The sequence below is a fragment of the Phalangium opilio genome, unplaced genomic scaffold, assembly GCF_054372755.1.
Source record: "Phalangium opilio isolate 3A_F unplaced genomic scaffold, DU_Popi_V2 ptg000003l_1, whole genome shotgun sequence".
Lineage (NCBI taxonomy): Eukaryota > Metazoa > Arthropoda > Arachnida > Opiliones > Phalangiidae > Phalangium > Phalangium opilio.
In genome coordinates this window covers 9,505,319-9,524,618 of record NW_028324145.1, presented here as the reverse complement: position 1 = coordinate 9,524,618, position 19,300 = coordinate 9,505,319, and the positions used below count along the sequence as shown (strand labels likewise).

The 19,300-nt window shown below is 38.8% G+C and overlaps 1 protein-coding gene and 1 long non-coding RNA gene across 2 annotated transcripts in view; one reads left to right on the top strand and one right to left on the bottom strand.

The window, feature by feature from the left end:
* The window catches only part of LOC149717674 (uncharacterized), a 67,887-nt gene extending 58,726 nt beyond the window's left edge, over positions 1 to 9,161 (bottom strand). The window contains exon 1 of the mRNA XM_089840497.1: positions 8,538 to 9,161. The gene's annotated coding sequence lies outside the window, so the exon portion shown is untranslated. The remainder of the gene's footprint in view (positions 1 to 8,537) is intronic.
* The window catches only part of LOC149717669 (uncharacterized), a 180,873-nt gene that overhangs the window by 97,328 nt on the left and 64,245 nt on the right, over positions 1 to 19,300 (top strand). The window lies entirely within an intron of this gene.

Here is a 19,300-nt window from a genome sequence, read left to right as displayed (position 1 = left end):
AATTTTTTTTCTTTTTTTTCCCCTCATCCTTCCCATCTCTCTGACGCTAGATGGAGTCTATCATGTCCTACGTATTAAGATGAATAGTGTAGAGGTGGGATGCCGTGAATGGAGTGTTTCTATGGAACTCTGTTTGGTTTCATTCAACCTTTGATGAGTGGACAATCTTTCCTTCATCCCCCCCCTTAACCATCTTCTCTCCCTGGCTTTTTCCAAAGATGTGTTTAGTCTTGACGCGTGGTGAGCGTTGGGGCTGTTTCTTCTTGCCTTCGTTAAAGGAGCCACTCTTAATTGGGACTCTTTTGTAGACCCCCCCCCTATCCTCTCCCTCCCTTCGTACCACCACCACTTTCTCCAGCATCTTCCTATCCCTAAATTCCCCCCTTTTCCTTCAAATCATCTCTCGAATGCCGCTATATCCCCATCTTCTCTTCTTAGCTTTAACCTCTAGCGATCCCTCTAATGGCTAAGATGTTGTAAGTCAATTTTATCACGATAATTATCGTAAACTTCTTTTTAAGTTAACGACTTGATCTTATCAAGTTTCTACTTCTCAAAATTTTACGGTAACAATTTTTTTTCTTGGAGTTGGATTTCGTTAAATTATTTCATCTTCTATTATACTTTTTAAATTATAATTTTGACTTGTTGAAGATAATTTTAATGTTAGAAGTCACTATTCCATTAATTCCAGAAGAGAAGCAAATACTACAGGGGCTAGGCCGCCGCCTTGGGTTATTTTCCTCGTGCCAAGAACCACCGCTAGAGGCAACACGAGTTGGCTAGCTTCCCTCCGCGTTTATAGCGAACTCGGGCTCCGTCTGGTGTTGCTTCTTGGCGCCAGAGGGTGGCCTCCCTCCCCTCTGTGTGTTAGTTTCTCTGCAAAGTAATTAATTTAATGGTCTATAATGTCCTATTTCATTTGAAATTATTACAAGGCCCGTATTGATTTTAATTAATATCGTAATCAACTTTAGTTGCGAAAGATTTTTCACGATAAAAATTAATTATATTTAAAAAATTTATGATGAAACAAAGCGTACGTTAGTAAATAATGAAAATACGCCTTAATATTTCATTTTGGGAAAATTAAGTTTGTCTTCGGTGTTTTCGTAAAATATATCATTTATAATCTCATATCCCCAGTTTTTATATTAAAATATTTAAGGATGTAATTAAGGAAAAGTAAATATTTAACCCAATTTTCTTGATCAATAGTTAATTTTTTGGAGTTGAAACTTTTCTCCTGTAAAACAACCTTTTCTTCTTTTGGGGGGACTCGAGGGATCATTCACTAATGACGCCATATTTCATGATTTAGCGAATTCGCGCTAAATACCGATGGGAACTGAGAACATTTGGAAAAATCCAATTTTTTTTATTTTCACTCCTATTAAAAGTATATCCTGCTTTTAGTTTTTTAAGTTTAATGCTGCTTTAAGAAAAACGATATTATAGAGTAAGATTGAGGGTTTTAAATTATTTCCCTAGTTAATTTTAATCCTTGCTTAATTACACCCGACGTACCTTAAATGCTCTTTCTCTCTCTCTCTCTCTCTCTCTCTCTCTCTCTCTCTCTCTCTCTCTCTTTCTTTCTTTCTCGACATTTTCCCTCCAGTCTTTTATTTTTAATCTTAATCTCAAAGCCTTAATTTTAGTTTAAATATTTTCTATCTCTTAAAATGATTAGATTGTACATATATCTAACTTTCCCTCATTTATTATGCATTCTGTTTGTATGTGCTCAGTTTAAAGGGATCGTAACACTACTTTAAATAGTAAATTAATAATTAATTCGACGGAACCATGTAGCAATATGGATATTTTTAATACAACCCCATTAATAAATGTATAACTTTATACAGAGAGTTCAAAAAATGGGTGGTTTGGACCGAGTTCTATGGGAAACCAATTCTGAGTCGAAAATGTTTAATAATATTTTAATTTCTCTATTATGATTGGAGTATTTTACGGATAATCCCTTAAATTTAATCAGGAAACCGTTTGAAAGACAATACAAATTGAATTAAGGGGTCTTCGTTAAAGTATAACTATGTCCGTTAGGGAAATATGTCACAGATTATTTTTAATTGCATTCCTAAAGGGAACAAACACCCTGTATGTGGTATAATAGAAGAGTTTTGAATTTCAGAACTTATTATGGAATGGAAAATGAAAGTAATATTCTTTTTATTATTAATATTTCATTTATATTAATTGTAATGGAATACATATCTTATTTATAATGTTTATCTAGCGAAAAACCTATGAATAATTTTGTGGGGACGTTACATGAACCTAAAACCCCGTAACGGTTGCATTTCGTTAACCAAGAAATGAGTTTTTCGACTTAATTAGAAAACTAGAGGAGGAAGGAGAAGTGCGCGGGTAATTATTTATTTATTTTCTTAACTAGCACTAGCAGTCGTTTCATATATTGAAGGAGAAATTGTGTAGAGGTCTTGTTTAGTTTTCCCTAATTACGTACAGTCGTTCGTAACACTTGACGACACAAAAACAAAATAATTTCTTTATTTTTAAGTAACCAAAAGAAAGAAAAAAGAACGCCTTTGCTTTATTACCGGTAACAGGGGTTAAAGTTTCGGGGGAGGGGGTTTGTTAGTGTACAGGGTGTTGGGTTTTCAACAAGGGGTTGTATTTAAAATTGGACATGTGGAATATTTAAGGCAACAGCAAAATATCTGGAAGAAACTAAAAATGAACAGAAAGATGAAGATGAAGTATTTTAATGACTTTAGCTTGAAATAATTCAAGTATAATTATAATAACTCTAGTGTATGAATGATCCCTCTGTGTGTTACCCTTTTCGTGATTCTCGTATTTGAAGTTTGAAAGGCGCGGACCTATTATATTTGTCCCCTTCATTAGGAATCCGGAATAAGGCCCTCACGTTGCTAGTTATAATTTTAATGGTCTGGTTTTAATCACCAAAGTCTGCACGCGAACTGAACTCTCCCCACTCTCTGGTTGCTCGTAGAAAGCCGAGTCATTTCGGAGTGCATGGTGTAGTGTAGTGTAGTGTAGTATTCATCCCCACTTTTCCCATTACCGTTTTCTCCTAATTGGTAGGCGGCAACTTTTTAGGGCCCTTGGTTTCGCCCTGGAGTAAAGGTGTGTATCCGAGAGTGACTTCCAGGAGAGCTTAGAGAAACAAAAACTGCATTGCCGTTCAAACTGAAAAAAGATATAACAAGCTTTTTATAATCGTAACCTGTCCGTTTTGTATGGTGCACTACCAGCATGGGTCAGAAATAAATCGCAAATTTTGTTGGAAAATTGGAGGATTGTGGGATAGGTTGGTTGTACGCGGTGTTTCCAAAAGGGTGAGTTGTACAGTGGGATGGTTCTATGGGAAAACAATTTTGAGTCTAAAATGTAACTTTTATCACATTTTTGACATCCTAAGGGAGACCGTTTACGAGTTATGGTCCGAGTGTTTTACGGATGACCCCTTAACAGAGCTCCCACCAGGTCCCTAAGAGTCCCTATTTTCCTCCAAGGTCCTTAATTATTAACCTGGAATAGTGGAAGGGTGAAATCTGAACCATGAATGTTCTCGGGACTTACATGGGTCTATATATTGACACCGTAGAAAATCATTCTAATTGGACTATAAGATCAGAGGGAAAGGAAGAGGATAACCTGTTCATTAAGCCTAACGCCAAGGCATTTTATCCATCCCCCTTTTCTATAAACGTTAGGGATGTCAAACGTTGCGAATGACGGTAAAAAAAAGAAGTTGGCAATTCGAATTCTTCCCCATCTTCATTCCTAGAAGAAAATGGTCCTTGGGAGGAAATGAGTATATTTTTTATAGCTGTAAAAATGCTTCAGGAGGAGGAAGAAGAAGAGTATGTTGCTCCGATTCCGCCCATATAATTTCTCCTCTCCGCATCAACTTTGGTCTGTGGTGCGATATTTTACGTTGAAATACTTTTTTCCTCTTCTTCTTCGCGCTAGCGTCGCTCTTAACGAGGTCCCTCATTAGTAGTGGTGCTGCGGTGGTGCCTGCCCTTGGTTAAGCTTCCAAGGAGGGGGGAAAACCGGGGGCTTCTGACGGATAGGTGTCGTTAAGAGAGGTTCGCGCGAAAAAGACGCGACATACGCGACGACCGGGTGTGGCAGCGCGCGTGGCCTCTCTAATCAAAGTTACCAACTTTTCATCCTCATTCCTCTTCTCATCTCTCTCTCGCGCTCTTCTTCAAATTATCTGCCTCCATCTTTTTAATCTTTGTGATTCTTTGCTTGATAGTAAGTGACGTCACCGGAAAGATATGTTGGGTTCTGACAGGAGTTAGACTGCAGGTTAGACCATACGAATGCTAAGCCTAATTAAAATCAAGTTTCTTGAATTGATTTAGAGTATAAAACGTGCGAAGCCTAACCCGGATGGATCAATTTCTAACTGAACTCCCCTTTCTTCAATTTGAGAACTTTCCAGAACCTACTTTTCGTCGCGACGTGTTTTGAAAGGTGCACGGTTTTTCCTAATTAAACCCCGTGTATTAGAATAGTAATTTTGACACTTAACTTCGAAGTATCTATGTGAGTCTTCCAGACGTTTCCGGGATAATTCCGTTATGACGTCACTCTCTTTAAAAAACAACTTTTGAAAAGCGCGTGCAGTACGACGTCTGACTGCACGGAAAGGAAACTAGGGATTATTAGCGAAAGCGTTTTATCTTTTCTTTGGATTTTAGACCCTTAAAACTTATTAGAAAACTCGCCCTTATATACATACGTTTTGGTCGTTCGCCAGGAGCTGGAAATTTTCAAATTTTAATTAACGCTAATTAGCGTAAAGGGAAACGGTTTCGAATAGAAAGGCTAATTAGAAACGAACCTCTCTTTCTCTTAAGTATTTTATTTTGACCCTAGCTGCCAGCTATACTATAAACGAATAACGTGTTTTGACCTGACCTTTTAAGTGAATTTAATTTAATTTCGTAGTTTCTCGGCGTTTCTGGAAATTGATCCGAATTGATTTAGGTCATTTAATAAACTTAAAAGGGGTCTCGCGTTAAGTTTTAATGTAGAATGTTTGATGAATGATCTCTCGTTCCTCTTCTTCCCACGCATGCGCGTGCTGATTATTGTCACTGCGGGAGCAAACTGAGAGTGACTGTTCTAGTGAAACTGTTTTAAGAGTGACAGATATTTCAATTAGCGGAGATGGTTCTAGGCCTTAGGTTATAAAGGTTTTTCCGTCCCCCCAACCCTTCCCCCGTATCCATGGAGTCGAGCGCGCGCCAATTGTTATACTGCAATTTGAACCTTTAAATTGACTGCAGTTTTGGATTTCGTAATTAAAGTACAGGCATGGAAATTAGACCCGCGTCTCTTCGCCGTTAATAGCCCGCACTCTATATATATACAACGGAATTGTAACGAAGGTCCGTACACCATATACCTCGCTTTGATAATAAACGTTAAAGAGCGTGGAAGAGAATTGGCCCGACAATAAAGGGACAGTCTCATCAGATTGAAGTTAAATGCGACAAGCTATGCATAGGGTGTTTACAAGAAGCGATATCTAGTTTACTAGGGAGAAGGTTTAAGATGCCTAAGTATTCGCGCGCCATAGTCTTAGTCCCCCTTTCAAAATACAAGGGGGGACCTAAAAGGAGGCCGAGCTATTTCGCCTCTCCTCAGTCGGAAAATACAGAGTAATTTTCGTCATTCGCGTCGTGCTGACGTGAGTTTTCAAGAACCAATGAGATGCTGGTTGTAATTTGGACCGGAGATAAAGATAGAAATGTGGTGAATTTATACCTTCTCCCTAATAAACTAGATATCGCCTTCTTGTTATGTATAAATGAATGTTTGTTTGTACGCGTTCCTGGGCTATTGCTATCAAACTTTGATGAGTTTTTGGATGTGCATGTTTCACTTGGTCTGTCTCTTAGTGAGACTTGCCCATTAGAGTGGAGAGAGTCTGTTCTCTAACGAGCCGGCTCCTTCTAACGAAGTCACGCGCGGAGCACGGGACGCTTAATTAATGATGGGGCAGAATTCCGCCGGCGTTCTACCAGAGAGAGAGAGAGAAGAACCTTATTGTTTGTTCACCCAAAACCCTCCGCTCACTAGTACTATATGGTGCTTATAACTACTACCAAATGTTTGGCATGGGAGTGCGAGAATGACGGGTGACTGCGTGGCTCCAGCCTTAAAACGGCGCGCGCCATCTTAAATATTTTAAAGACAACGTTATCCACCCTTCCGAATGATGGCGCTCTTCCTACCAGATTTAGATACCTTCACTTAAGAATGCGGGTTTTATGTGGGACTGCGATTTCAAAGGGACAATGAAACGCTCTTTCTATATCCGTGGAACAGTACAGTTTCTCAAAGGGGACACGATAGCTTAATTGACACCCAACAATGTCTAGAATTATTAGCAAGCTCCTTGTTGTTTACAAAATGGTATATCACTTACAATAATCGTGGACCCTTCGTTTTAATTATATTTTTACACCAACTCCTCTTGGTTTTTGGAAGTAAAGACCACTTCCTGTCACATTCCCTTTAAATTTTGCACTAGTCGCGATAATGATGCCATTTCTTGACTCAGTTGGACATTTTTTTATTATTATTATTATTGTTTTTTTATTTCTTTAATTACTCTAGACTATCTCACTTCTGCTCCCTTTCGGAAGAAAGGTTTGGAATTTCTTCTTTTTTTTTGGCGTAACGGAACGTCTTCCTAATTAATAAGATCCCTGCAAACATGTGGCCCAGTCGCCAACTGCATGACGTATATACAAAAATGTTTCAATTCGTTGCTAAATTTTAATGAACACTTTAGAGACTAAATTGTAGTTAGAGAAAAGAGAGAGAGAGCGAGCGAGAGAGTATCGTGAAAGTTATCTTCTTTTTTTTCGTGTCCCATCGCGCTGTTGCGCTCTAATTTTAGAATTCCTTTTTCTTTAACAACGTAATTTACTCATCTAATTAGTGATGGGGAAAAAAAATAAGGAAGCGTTTCGCTTTATCTTTCACGCTAATAATTTCGTGGAAAAACCCAAAAAGTATCTCAAAATTTCAAGTGGTTTTTTTTTCCCTTCCTCCGAACCTCAGTCAGGGAGGAATAGAAAAGGAGTTGATTTACGCGCCCTTTTGGAAGACAACAGTACGTCTTTACTCCCCCACAACGGAAGAAAGGGGAAATTGGGGGAGGGGAAACGCGCATCGCTTATCACGTGGCAAGCAGCATCAGAGTTCCCGCAAACTCGCAATAGAAACTGCCATCTCGCGAGAATATTTCTAAGGAAAAAAGAAGCGTCCATTGGCTGTTGTAGCGCATTAGTAAAAGACCTTTTTGAAAATAGTATACATTTTGTGTTGGAGAGAAGGCGCTAAATAGTAGCTCAATATGCAAGCAGTGACCAATTTAACCCCCTTTCTCCCACTATGGGGGTCTAGTCTCGCGGTGTTGAATATTAAATCACCCAAAATACGTCCGTCTCCTTATCCACTCCTCCCTGGTATATGTATAGTTGTCTGTTTGTTAACGAGTAGCGTATCAAGCTAGGTACTTAAAATTTGACGTTTTTCTTCATAATTAGAAGGCTTGATGGTTTAGGCCCTTAGTCTCGGTTAGTTTCTTTTCAAAAAATGATGAATTTTAACGATATGTTTATCCTAATTAGCCTTAGTCGCTTAGGTAACTCCGGAGATTAAAAAGAAAATAAAAATACGACCTCGAAACTCAATCTTAATCTGAAGGTTTGTGTATATCATGAGGCGCGGGTGGTTTTTTACGTATTTCAGATGCATTGACGTAACCGATTCTTGGAAATCAAAGTTGATATATATATATATTTACGTTTGTTTTAATTGTACAGTATATATTGTTCTGACAAAAACTTGCCCGAACGTGTCCGTCTTATCACGATTTTCAAAGGGAAACTATGGATAAATTTCGACGAATCGGATTTAGTTTTTTCGTGTTCGGGGGGTTATATTCGTTGTCACTTCCTCTTTTGGGGGTATAGAGAAATTCTCCATTGAATTAACGTACGTGTAAAGTAAAATTTCAACGTTTTCCACTTACTAAGATTAACGCTCTTAAATTATGATTTTAATTTTAGAATTTGACTTATTTTGTATTGCTTGAATCTATTTAAATTTTCGTAGAATTATACGTAATTCTTCGAGTTTTATGTGAACTAATCCAGAAAAATGCAATCATCAAAGCAAAACGTCAAAGTAAAATTTGTCATTCTTGCTTTTGTTAAGACTTGAATTTCCCGAAGCAAATTTTACATCATAGGCTTAAATTGAACAATTTTTCGCAAATTTATACGTATATACAGAAATAACTTTAATTATTTCTAAAACAACTTTTATAAAGTCGAACCTTAACAACTTTTAACTTCTATGAACACATTTTAAATCAGTATAAACATATTCCGAAACTATTATTAGAACTCTTTCAACTCGCTTTAATTATAGTTATAGTTATAATTTCAAAACTAATTAAACCACCACTAAAGTTAATTAAAACTTTCACTTACCTCGCTTATTAACTTTCTTCGTTAATTCGACCGCTAACTTTTCCAATCCTAAACGAGAACTTATTATTGCGCGACTCTGCTGAATTTTTAAGAGTCTGTCGTTGTTGGCGTTTTTGGCGCGAGAAATACGCGGGAAATATATCCAATTCGTTTTCCCGCAAAGAGGTTTTTATAAATGGGGGTTTACGAGCGTGAGATTCTTGTCTAGTGCAGAGTCCTTCTTCTTCCTTTGGCAACACTTTTTCTCAAAGTTCCCTCTTGAAGTATCCACCCCCTTACTCGCTACCGCCATCCTTATATACTTGTATTTAACTCGAAACGTTTCCATTTACAAACATGTTAAGCCTTGGTATAAACTCTTTTAACAAATAACAACTGTACAGGGTGCTAGCTAGCTAGCGTCTTTCGTTCGCTCGCTCTTGGAGTCTTGGGGTTGTCACGTCAAACTTCTTTGAGTGTCTTCTTGGTTTGAAAATGCGGGAACTCGGGTGATGCTCTTTCTTTCGCCGGCAGACTGACAAAGCTTTAAAAAACAGCGCGGGATTTTCTATTGTTATCCCACTGATGAAATCTCTTTTTTGAACAGTGCCAGCCAAACCAGATAGATAGTTAAAGTTTCGTAACATCGGCGCGACTTCTCGTGTAAAAAGGGCTGCTTTCTTTGACATTTCATCTCGTACTAATTGATTGAAAGTTCGAGATACCATAGTGATAAAATGACGTTACAATGTTGGTATTTTTAAGTACTTTAAGGATTGTTTTACGTTACGTCATTTAAGACGTAGTTTCGGTATTTTAATCGTAAAGAATGAAGTGGAAACGTTTTGTTGTTAAACGTTTTCGTTCCTTTCCTTGATATTTAATTAGAAAAATAAATCTAAAGGGTTTTTTTTTCTTTAATGGCGTTGGGAGATTGTCGACTCCAATAAAGGGACAAAAGTCCAATAGCTTTCTAATCCCGGGGTATATGGGGATTTAATAACGGCTTCCTTAGTCCCGTATGTGAAAACGTTCCTTATATTGTATAGTGAAAATGGCAGGGAACCCCTAAACCCCCTCGCCTCGTTCCGACTTCATCCTATAGCCCACGCGCCCTTTTTCTCATTTCCTCCTTCGTATGTCCTCACCTCCTTTCTCCCATCACGGACTTTTCTCATTTTGTATTATTATTACATACATTTGGTACTAACAAAAGTCCATAGTCTGACGAAAACTAGAGCCGAATTTCGTATAGGTGTATAATTAAGATTGGGTTATCGGAGAATTTTCTTTAATTACTACAGTCATGATTGTTGTAAATTCACTTAGGCCTATTGGTAGTTTAGACACATGGAGTATTCATACCATTTACACCTGAAGGTCAGTCTACCTGGAGGACAAAACAGGCGAGTTTGCTTTTGTCCTCCAGGTAGATGGTGTAAATGATATGAACACTCCATGTGTGTAAGCTGTCTTTGGAAAGGAGACGTGTAGAGGTATGGTGTACTCAAAGGACTTACGTCACATCTTATTCTTAATTGATAGAGACAGAGTTGTATTCCTTGCTTTTGTTGTTTAAAATTTACTCCTATTACTTCTAGGTTATGGGCTTCGAATGACGTGAATCTGCGTGTCTCTCTTAGTTCCCGCCACGGTAGTATACGGGACAGGCTATATAAGGTCGTGTTAGTCCGGGTTTTTCTGAACCCAAATTGAATCTATATTACCGAAAGGCGCTATATTGTCGCTCTCTCTCTACTCTAGCAATCGAGCTATCAGAGTCCCGGGGTTACTCTGGATATTGGGGTCTCTCTTTTTATTTTGTCGCCATCTATGATGGAGAAAAAATATTACGGAGACATAAAAGACATAAAAACGGAAGATTAGCTCCGCCTTCGTCGTCAGCTCCGCCTTCGTCGTCGTCTCGCCTTCGCTCTCTTTAAACTACTCCAGAGCAATGAGATAGAATATATATATGAAACCTAGAGTCACAACGTGAGATCTCGAGATCGACGTTTCGCAATACACCTTTTATCGAGCATGAATCTTTATCAAATACGGGTGGCGCCACCCTAAGAACTTTTTTTATTAACGTCTGCTGCTATAATCTGTGTAACAAGCTGTCAAGAATCTTGACAGCTTGTTACAAAACTATCTTGACTCAAGATAGTTTTTAAACGTGTTAAATAAAATACGCATACGCGAGTATTTGAATTGTAACTCTATCTATCTCATAGAGATCTATCTCATTGCTCCAGAGCCGCATTGTAGCCGTAACAGGCTGAGAAATAAGGATTTTTTTGCTGAGCGCGTGATCGAGTTGGCTTCGTTTGATTTTTGCACATAACGACTTCTAAAGCCTTCCGTTAACGGTAATCAAACTTAATTTTCAGTGATTTAAACTATTTTTCGTGTTATCGCCGTCTTTTGGTTTTACCTACTGGCAGCGTTTTGCCATAGGTCTTGGAAAAGCTCGTATTGTTTGTTCCTCGGGACTCATGACGGGGCTTTTCTATAACTGTGTTTGAGACCTTACAAAAATACCTCCACTCTCATGTTTTCGCTGTTATTCTTTGAATTTCGGTAATTAAACGTGCGGACTCGACATTTTTTGTTGCTCACTGCATTCCGCTAACGGTGTTTAATTTTTTAATTCGGTTTCATCGTTATTTTTAATTCGGTTTCATCGTTATTTGGCTCATTTTCGCCGAAAGTGACGCTGTAACGCCGACGGGGATATTGCCTAGTCCTTGTCTCAGACCGTCCTAAAAAGTTTAAAATTCATTATGCCGTCTGCTAAACACTATGATCTCATTTAAATTGTGCGGAAACGTGTTTTAAACTAATATGGGTCATTCCAAGGACACGTGTCTTTTGTGTGACCTCTTTATGTTCGGCTCCCTGTCATTGTAGCCGTAACAGGCTGAGAAATAAGGATTTTTTGGGGTTTGTTGTATCTCGGCTTTTGTTGAGGAGATATTCTTTATACGATTTCAATATTAATTAGCAATGTTACTGTATATAAGTAAGGCATTAATTATACAGTGCCTAAATATAGTTTTTGAAATAATTATCCTTTGCTATTATATCAATATGGAGTTCATTATACCTTGCTAAAATACATTAGAAAGCGCGACAAAATTGTAAGGGTTTACTTGTAACCTCTTGTTTCCCTTACACTGGTCAAGCGACGATTTAATTGGGCTAGGAGGGAGGCAAGTGGGAGAACCCGGCTTATAAACGCTGCCGCGCCAATTTCGCTGCTTCTGAAGGCAATGAGGGAAGGTGGAGGGGTATTTTGCTGGCACACTTTTTCTTCTTTTGGAGCTGTATATAACGGAGACAGGGAGCTTGAGCGCTTCTGTCGTCGTCGATATTGGACTTCAGCGTTGATCTCGACGAATGGAAAAGGAAAATAAACAAGCTATTTCGCCCGCTTATTTCACCCCCTCTTGGCGCGACAATGTACGGAAGCTTTAGTATCTTATAGCCTTTAATCTCAATGATAGGTGATACGTGTCCGACGTGTAGCTGGCAGTATAACGAGTAACATCTGGCAGTGCGGACAGCTTCTACTAAAGAGCTATAAGAATATTTGTTCGTAATTTGATCGAGGACTAAACCAATTTTTGCGTTGTTGTTATTATTATTATTTTCAAATTGACTGTGTTTATTAGGATTTCCCGTTTAACATAACGTGGGAACGCGTAAGTCACGTTATCTAAGGTTGTTTGTTTGTCGATATATTTATTCACTGGGCGCACGGGTTCTTTTCATCGCCATATTACTGTGGAACGTATAAATACATTGAGGATAGTTTCTTTATTCCATGGATACCATCATCTTTTATGGCGTTCAGTCGCTAGATTGTATATGTTCTCTGTGTATAGTTATGAATAGGAACAAAACACGAGGAATTTTTGGCGGGAAAATGGGGGGAAAGGGGTTCTTGCAGGCGTCTTTAAGGCGACATTGACGACGGGTTGTACTAGCTCTTTGTGGTCGACTAATGAGGCAGAAAGAAAGCGTGTGATTAACTGTAATAACCCCTTTTTTCTCCCGCTTCCTTTTTTCCCCTTGGTCGCCTTCGTGGTTTAAGCTTTGGGTATGTTGTACGTCTTCATTCTCTCTCTCTCTCTCCTTTTCTGGTGCGCATGGGGTCTTTTCCCGCCTTCGATACGTATATTTTATCAATGCCTACGCGTGGAGAGAGAGACGTTCAGAAGCTATAGAATCACAATTTCTTACATTAGCCATAAAGAATAGGAAATGAAAATGAAACGGGTGCCATTTTTTGTCGTCTCATAATCGTCACCGTGCATTCGGTTATATTCTATCAATTTTCGGCTTCCTCTTTTCATCGTCGATTACCTCGCCAATTGGTAAATGGCTTTATCCGTCTGTCATAAAGCTCTTCCATGCGCAAAGGCTTAGGAAAACCGGATTTTTCTCGTATTATAAATGTAGAATTAGATTTTGATAATTGAGAAACTAGGCAGTAGTTCAATCATAGGAGGTAAGAGGTGAGATAGAAAATCTCCATACCTATAACGTAGCCTCTGTATCCCTCATCTACTTCGACAAAGTCCTCCCAGCGTCCTCAGTGGTATTTTGGTAGGGTTTTATGGTATGTCTTGATAATAGAAGCTAATTCGTGAGACCTAACTTGTATTTTTAAATGACGCTAAGCGGCAGCACTTAACAATCCTCTACACCGAGGTACCCTGGGAGACTTTCATTGCCGCACGTGATCCACCAACATTTCTCCACTTCTCGTATCTCCCTTCAAGGTTCAGTTGCGACGAAATATGTATAGACGGACTTTATGGTTTTTTGGGTTTGAAATTATTAACTAACCCTTACATTTTAAGATTTACCCTGGCAACGTCGGTCCCTTTGATATTACAATATGAAACTTGAAGGGTTCGGGAAATATTTCCCGTGTAAGAACTGTGGAAATCTTAATTCGCAAAATCCTTTAATCCCAACGACTAGTCTATAGGTAAAAAAGAAATCCTAAGTTGCTGAGGTCAGTCATCGTCAAAAACACTCATCATCTCGGCATTAACAACCTTTTTTTTTTTCTTCTTCTTCTTCTTCTTCTTCTTCTTCCTCTCTACTTCCCTCCCTACCTCAATCTCTCACCGACATTTTAAGAGACGTGGGTGAGAAAATGAGCAAAAAAATTGTCACCCTGGCATATAGTTTTGCTGCATTAGTCCGGGAAATAAGGCAAAATCTTTCCCACCTAAGCATTTTTTATTCTCCTTACTTTACCGTCAAAAGAATTTTTTTTTTCTCCCTCATTCCTTGATGAAACGTCGTGCAAACGGAGAAAAAAACTACTTTCATTTCGGGGGGAAAAGCCTGGTAGAGAGAGACTGTAGCTACGTAAAAAAATTAAAAAGGATTACCGGAACCCCAAAAAAAGCCCAACTTCGCACCAACAGCGGAAAACCAAAGTGGTTTTTTCCCTTTCCTTGGATTTCATCGCTAATTCATATTTCGACTTGTACAAACATTTTACATGCAGCAGGAAAGATGGGAATATGGTACAGTGATCATTCTGCGAGTGAATTTCACGATTATACAGGTTATTCCATAAAATGTTCTTGGTACATTAGGGTTGGTTCTATGAACAATCAATTTTGAGTATATGACCGCGATTTTGCCACAAGGAGCTCCTTAACACAAGTTATGATTAGAGAGTTTTAGGGATGACCCATTTAATTAAATTCCAAATGTCTTTCAGTTTCTTACTTAAATTTAACTGGGTCCAAACACTTTTATCATAACTTGTTAGCGGTTATAGAAGTTACAAGTTTTCGACTCAAAATTTAATTGCCCATGAATCGACTCCTGCACTATACCTCGGCCGTACCATACATCCTGTATATTTAAGATACTGATTCGTTATTGTAATATATTTGAAAATACATTTAGGCTTAAGGTATAAATAAGGGAGGCGTACGCGTGGTGCCCCTGGATTATTGAACGCCACCATCATCAAGTGTTATATGTAAGGCGATAGATATACTCCATGGACTAGCTGCGGGAAAAATGAACGGGAGATGTATATATAAAGCGGGTGGTCAAAACTACATAACAGGGAAGAGAGTATAGGAGGGTAGGGGGTGTAGTTCTGGACTAAGGCTTAGCCATATAGCAGGCAGTTTCGCGATGACAGACGACATATTGCTTTTTGGCCTGAGCTTATCTAAGAGTCGCTTTATGAGCGATCGCGAGACAGCAACTTTTTATCCCCCCCCCCCGCCCTTCTCTCTCTCCTTTCCTGACCATGTCCGCGAATTCCGTCCGTTCTTCCTGCCCAACGCGGCTTATAAAAGCAGACGCAGTTGGTCTATGGGCGGGTGGACAACCGCGAGCCACTGTCCCCTCGCTGCACAGGAAATTAAGTGGCCTTGCGCAACCTCCACCCGGCTTACAATGGCTTTTTACTATAGCCGCTGCGTGTAACTCCCAACTACTTTCAGTCCGCGCGTAAAGCTATAAAGTATTGCCAACAGAAGAAAAGAACCAACTAACGGTATACAGATTGTCCCAAAAAAATATGGAATTTTTCTTCTTCCGTATATGGTCCACAGTATCTAACTAAATTGAAAGAGTACGATGAAAGGCCGGTACATGAAGTGTTTTGTAAGGATAATCCGCAAGTTTCTACTATTGGCAGAATTGCTTCGTGCTCATTAGTCAATTCACTTTCCCAGAGGCATAGAGTGAAATTCATTTGTAGGCATGATGGCGTCATCTTACTCCCAAATATCTACCTTCTAGCCTCTCTTCCATTGAACGGCCTATTTTTAAGTATATGTCCATTAAGGAAGTAGGCAAGATCATTTTGGGACACTGCACAAATAACAGTGTAGGCGGAGTCACCACTTTTGGGATAGTTTCTCTTGATTCTTTAACTCGTCGTTAAAGTAAACACACTCGAACGAATGTGGGTCCCTCTACATATTTTCTTTTTGTCCATTGTTGTCCATACCGGATCCGCGGGCTTATTAATGCTTTTGAGAATGACAAGAACACTGACAGCGTATTATTTTCATCGATGACTGGACTGTATATACGGCGGTCGAAAAATTGACCAGAAGCCTTTATAGAGAGTTAAATATACCAGCAGCTGATAAGACAACCAACCGCGTTATAAACGGTGATGTGTGTATTAAGGGAAACCACGTAAAAACAATCGATTTAATATTAACGCGGTTCTATAGGTGTACATTTAGAATTAAAACAGAATATAGATGTTTAGTTTGTGATAAGGAATTTAATCCAATTAGGTGTCGATCCTAAAATAAATCAAGTTTTGACGGGTTTCAATTAAAATGGTAGTATAAAATCCCGTATTGTTTTACTACAGATTATCAGCTTTGACGAACTATAGTTCTACCGCAGCCTTTTTGTAATATTTGAAACATTAAAAGGATAGGGAGAGAAAGAATACAATATCTCGGGGTTGGCCCTGCAGTCTGTCTGAGAGTCATATATATTTTTGGTCATTTTTTATGACGTTCCTCTTGTCCGTTCGTCCGTCCGCTTTCCGCCGCCGCGGACCTTAGTGGTCCATTCCACTTCCCCCTTTTAGATCCTAACTTATAGTATAGTATCCTTCATCCTGACCGCACCGTACCGGAAATGACCAGCTACCCACATAACCGGAAACGTGGTCGGGAATAGAGAGTATATATAGATATAAATATAAGCTATAGTTATTTCTTTTCTGTCTCCTTTCTAAAAGCGTACATGGATTTCAACTGAACAATATTGTGTTGTCTATGCCTTCATTTCACGTGTTTTTTATTTTAATAAGTGCTCAGATATTTATTTTAGAAGGATTGGGTTGTCTTTCGTTGATATAAGACTACATTCAAGTTAATCAAAATCTAATTTTGATGGATTACATTTAGTTTTTTTGGTTATCCGCGTTATAAGGTTAGGGTTAGCAACAGAAATATGAGGAACAAATCATGGTTATATAAAAGATTACTAATTACGTATATACAAACCGGGACTTTAATAAAACCAAAATTGGCTAGCTCTTCTGGAAACCTTAATTCCGTACCAGCATGGATAGACTAATTAATTCTATGAAATAATTCCGGGTTATTATTCTTACTTCAATATTATGGCGTGCGGTACATTCAGACTGCAGTGACGTAGATGTACAATACAACGTAGGTTGCCGTCGGTAAAACAAAAAAATAAATTACTGGAGCCCTCCGCATTTCGGCCCTTCTATTTTTATTATTATTAAACTGATTGCTTTTTTTCCGGGAGATTATCTCGTAAGCGTGGGTATTTATGATTTCGAAACCAGTCATAACAATTCTTTGAAATATATTGTCTGGATATAAAATTAATGTATGTATGGTTAGGGGTCATTTGGTCATTTATTCATTATATGCTTTGCATTTAGTGTAGTGAAATAGGAAATTTCTGTAAATTTCAATCGTATAAACTTACCATTGAAAATTTAGTTGCAATTACTCGCTTATTTTGCTTAAACCTTTATCTATAGACTTTTGATTTTTTTCTGTGGGAATTGTTGACCCTTCCAAGCCTCTCAAAGAGTATACAATCAGAAATGTACTAGGTTGGCAAATAAGGTAAACGAAATAGTTTTTCGGTAATTTCATTAGCGATAGGATGAAATTGGGATGGTGAAGCAACGAGTAATATAGTCTAGGAGCAGCGCATGCAACGTTGTTTGTCAAACCCCTAGGAAGCGCGGTCCAGGTTTTTGATGGAAATACTAAAACCAAAAATAAACTAAACCTCATTTCCTTTTAACCGAAGAGATAGAGAGAGAAGATTCATCTAGTCTGCCGAATGTAATTATTGCGCCAGTTCCGTAATATTCTATCTCGAGAGAGAGAGAATGGAAGAGGCTGCGGAAGCTGAAGAGAAAAGATGTGGGTGGGAGAGGAGTTAGAAGAAAAAAGAGAGAGAGAGAGTATATCGCGATGCGTCTATCTCCATGACAACGAACTAGCAATCGCGATTTCTTACTGTATTGCTATTGCCATTGCCCCCCGTTTTCGTTGTTTGTCTATTGGCGCCCCATCTACGAATCCCACCCTCCTTTGCCAACCCAAACTCCCGATTACTAATACGAAAGATATCAGACTCCGGGATCTTAGGATATAAGATTGGACTGGGCGCTTGATGGCCAGCCATACTGGGGGATGAAACGAAGTTCGGTTCGGTGCCACGCATGCATGCTGCATGCATTGAGAGTTAGGGTTTGAAATGAAGGAAAAACCCCGAGCATATAACCCAAATTGACTTGACCACGCCGTGCTTACTGTATATATAAAGCACTTCAGGTATACCACTCAGGGTGACCAAAATGATTGCATCAGAGGTCAGAGGGTATTTTTTTTGGGGGGGGGAGTGGGTGGTCAGCGTACACAGTTAGAATTTCTGAAAAATCAGATTTAAATTTTCCATGTGAACTCATCGGTTTTGTTGAGATAGTGGCCGTGTGTGTGTATTTTAAATATCATCAAATTATACTTGGACGTTTGAAAGATACCCCTTCTTGCATCGCTTTGTTTTTCAATGTTATTTTTTAGGCTAAACTGGGCATTCATAGTTTATAAAATCTTTAGCCATATTCTGAAACTTTTAAAGTGCTGGTGAAAGATAACCAATGTGTTCTAAATTGCACCAAAATTGTTTCTCTTTAAAGAATTCTGAATAAGTGTTGAAAAAAAAACTTAACTTACTTATCCTGGTCCTGTATGAACAGTCCCTTTTAACGGAATGATACGTTACGTTATATCGGTTTGATAAGGCTCCTATGATTGCCCGCTATATAAAGAGGGGGAGGAGATCTTACTGTGGAGAGAGAGTGTGTGTGTACTTGCGGAGAAGGGATAGTATCTCTTTTTTTTCGGGTACGATGAGGATCGACCCCGCGCTAAACCGCAGACAATAGTCGATGGATTGAGCTTGTTCAGAGCATCCCTATAAAAGCATCCTAAAAAGAGGAGAAAGAGAAGAGAGAGAGGATGCCCAAGAGCCTCCGCGGGAAGAGGATGATGTTAGAAGGGGAGAAAAAAACTCACGAGAGAAAGAGAGAGAGAAAACGGTCTTTCGCTTAGATATTGAGCTTAATTTACCCCCCAGAAAAGTATAGATACGTGTGGTGGTGGGTATAGTGGTCCGAAAGCATCCAAATCGAATGAGAGTCTCACGTACTCGACGCACGCGAAATGGCATTAGATTCCAACGTCTATTTTCAGTACAGTTCATGATGGGCCAAAGAATAGGCCTAATAGAAGGCTGTCAGTTGAAGTGAAATATTCACAGCATCCATAAGTCACAGGTGTTAGAAAATAGAAACAGTGGTGACTGAAATGATGTCTGTGTAAAGTTAAGGAACACACAATCCCATGTTTATATCTATGCGGGTTTTGTGGGCCGGGCTTGATTACTATAATCCTGACATCTTTTTATCCGCGATTTAATTGGTTGGCATGCAACGCGAGGGGTTTCCTGAAATCGTTTTATTGACACACTTCATGTACCGAATTTCTGTTCATACTCTCGTAACTAATGTAGGGAATTCCTCTAATAACTTAGATACAAGATACAACAGGGTCTTAGAATTATCCTTACTGAAAACTGACTGTATGTCCGGGTGTATTCCTTCCATCTTCCTTTCCTGTTTCAACGTTTATAACGAATTCCAATAGCAAATGCCAAATGAACTAGCTCCTGCCAATCGACATTTCGGAATAGCAACAAGATGAAAC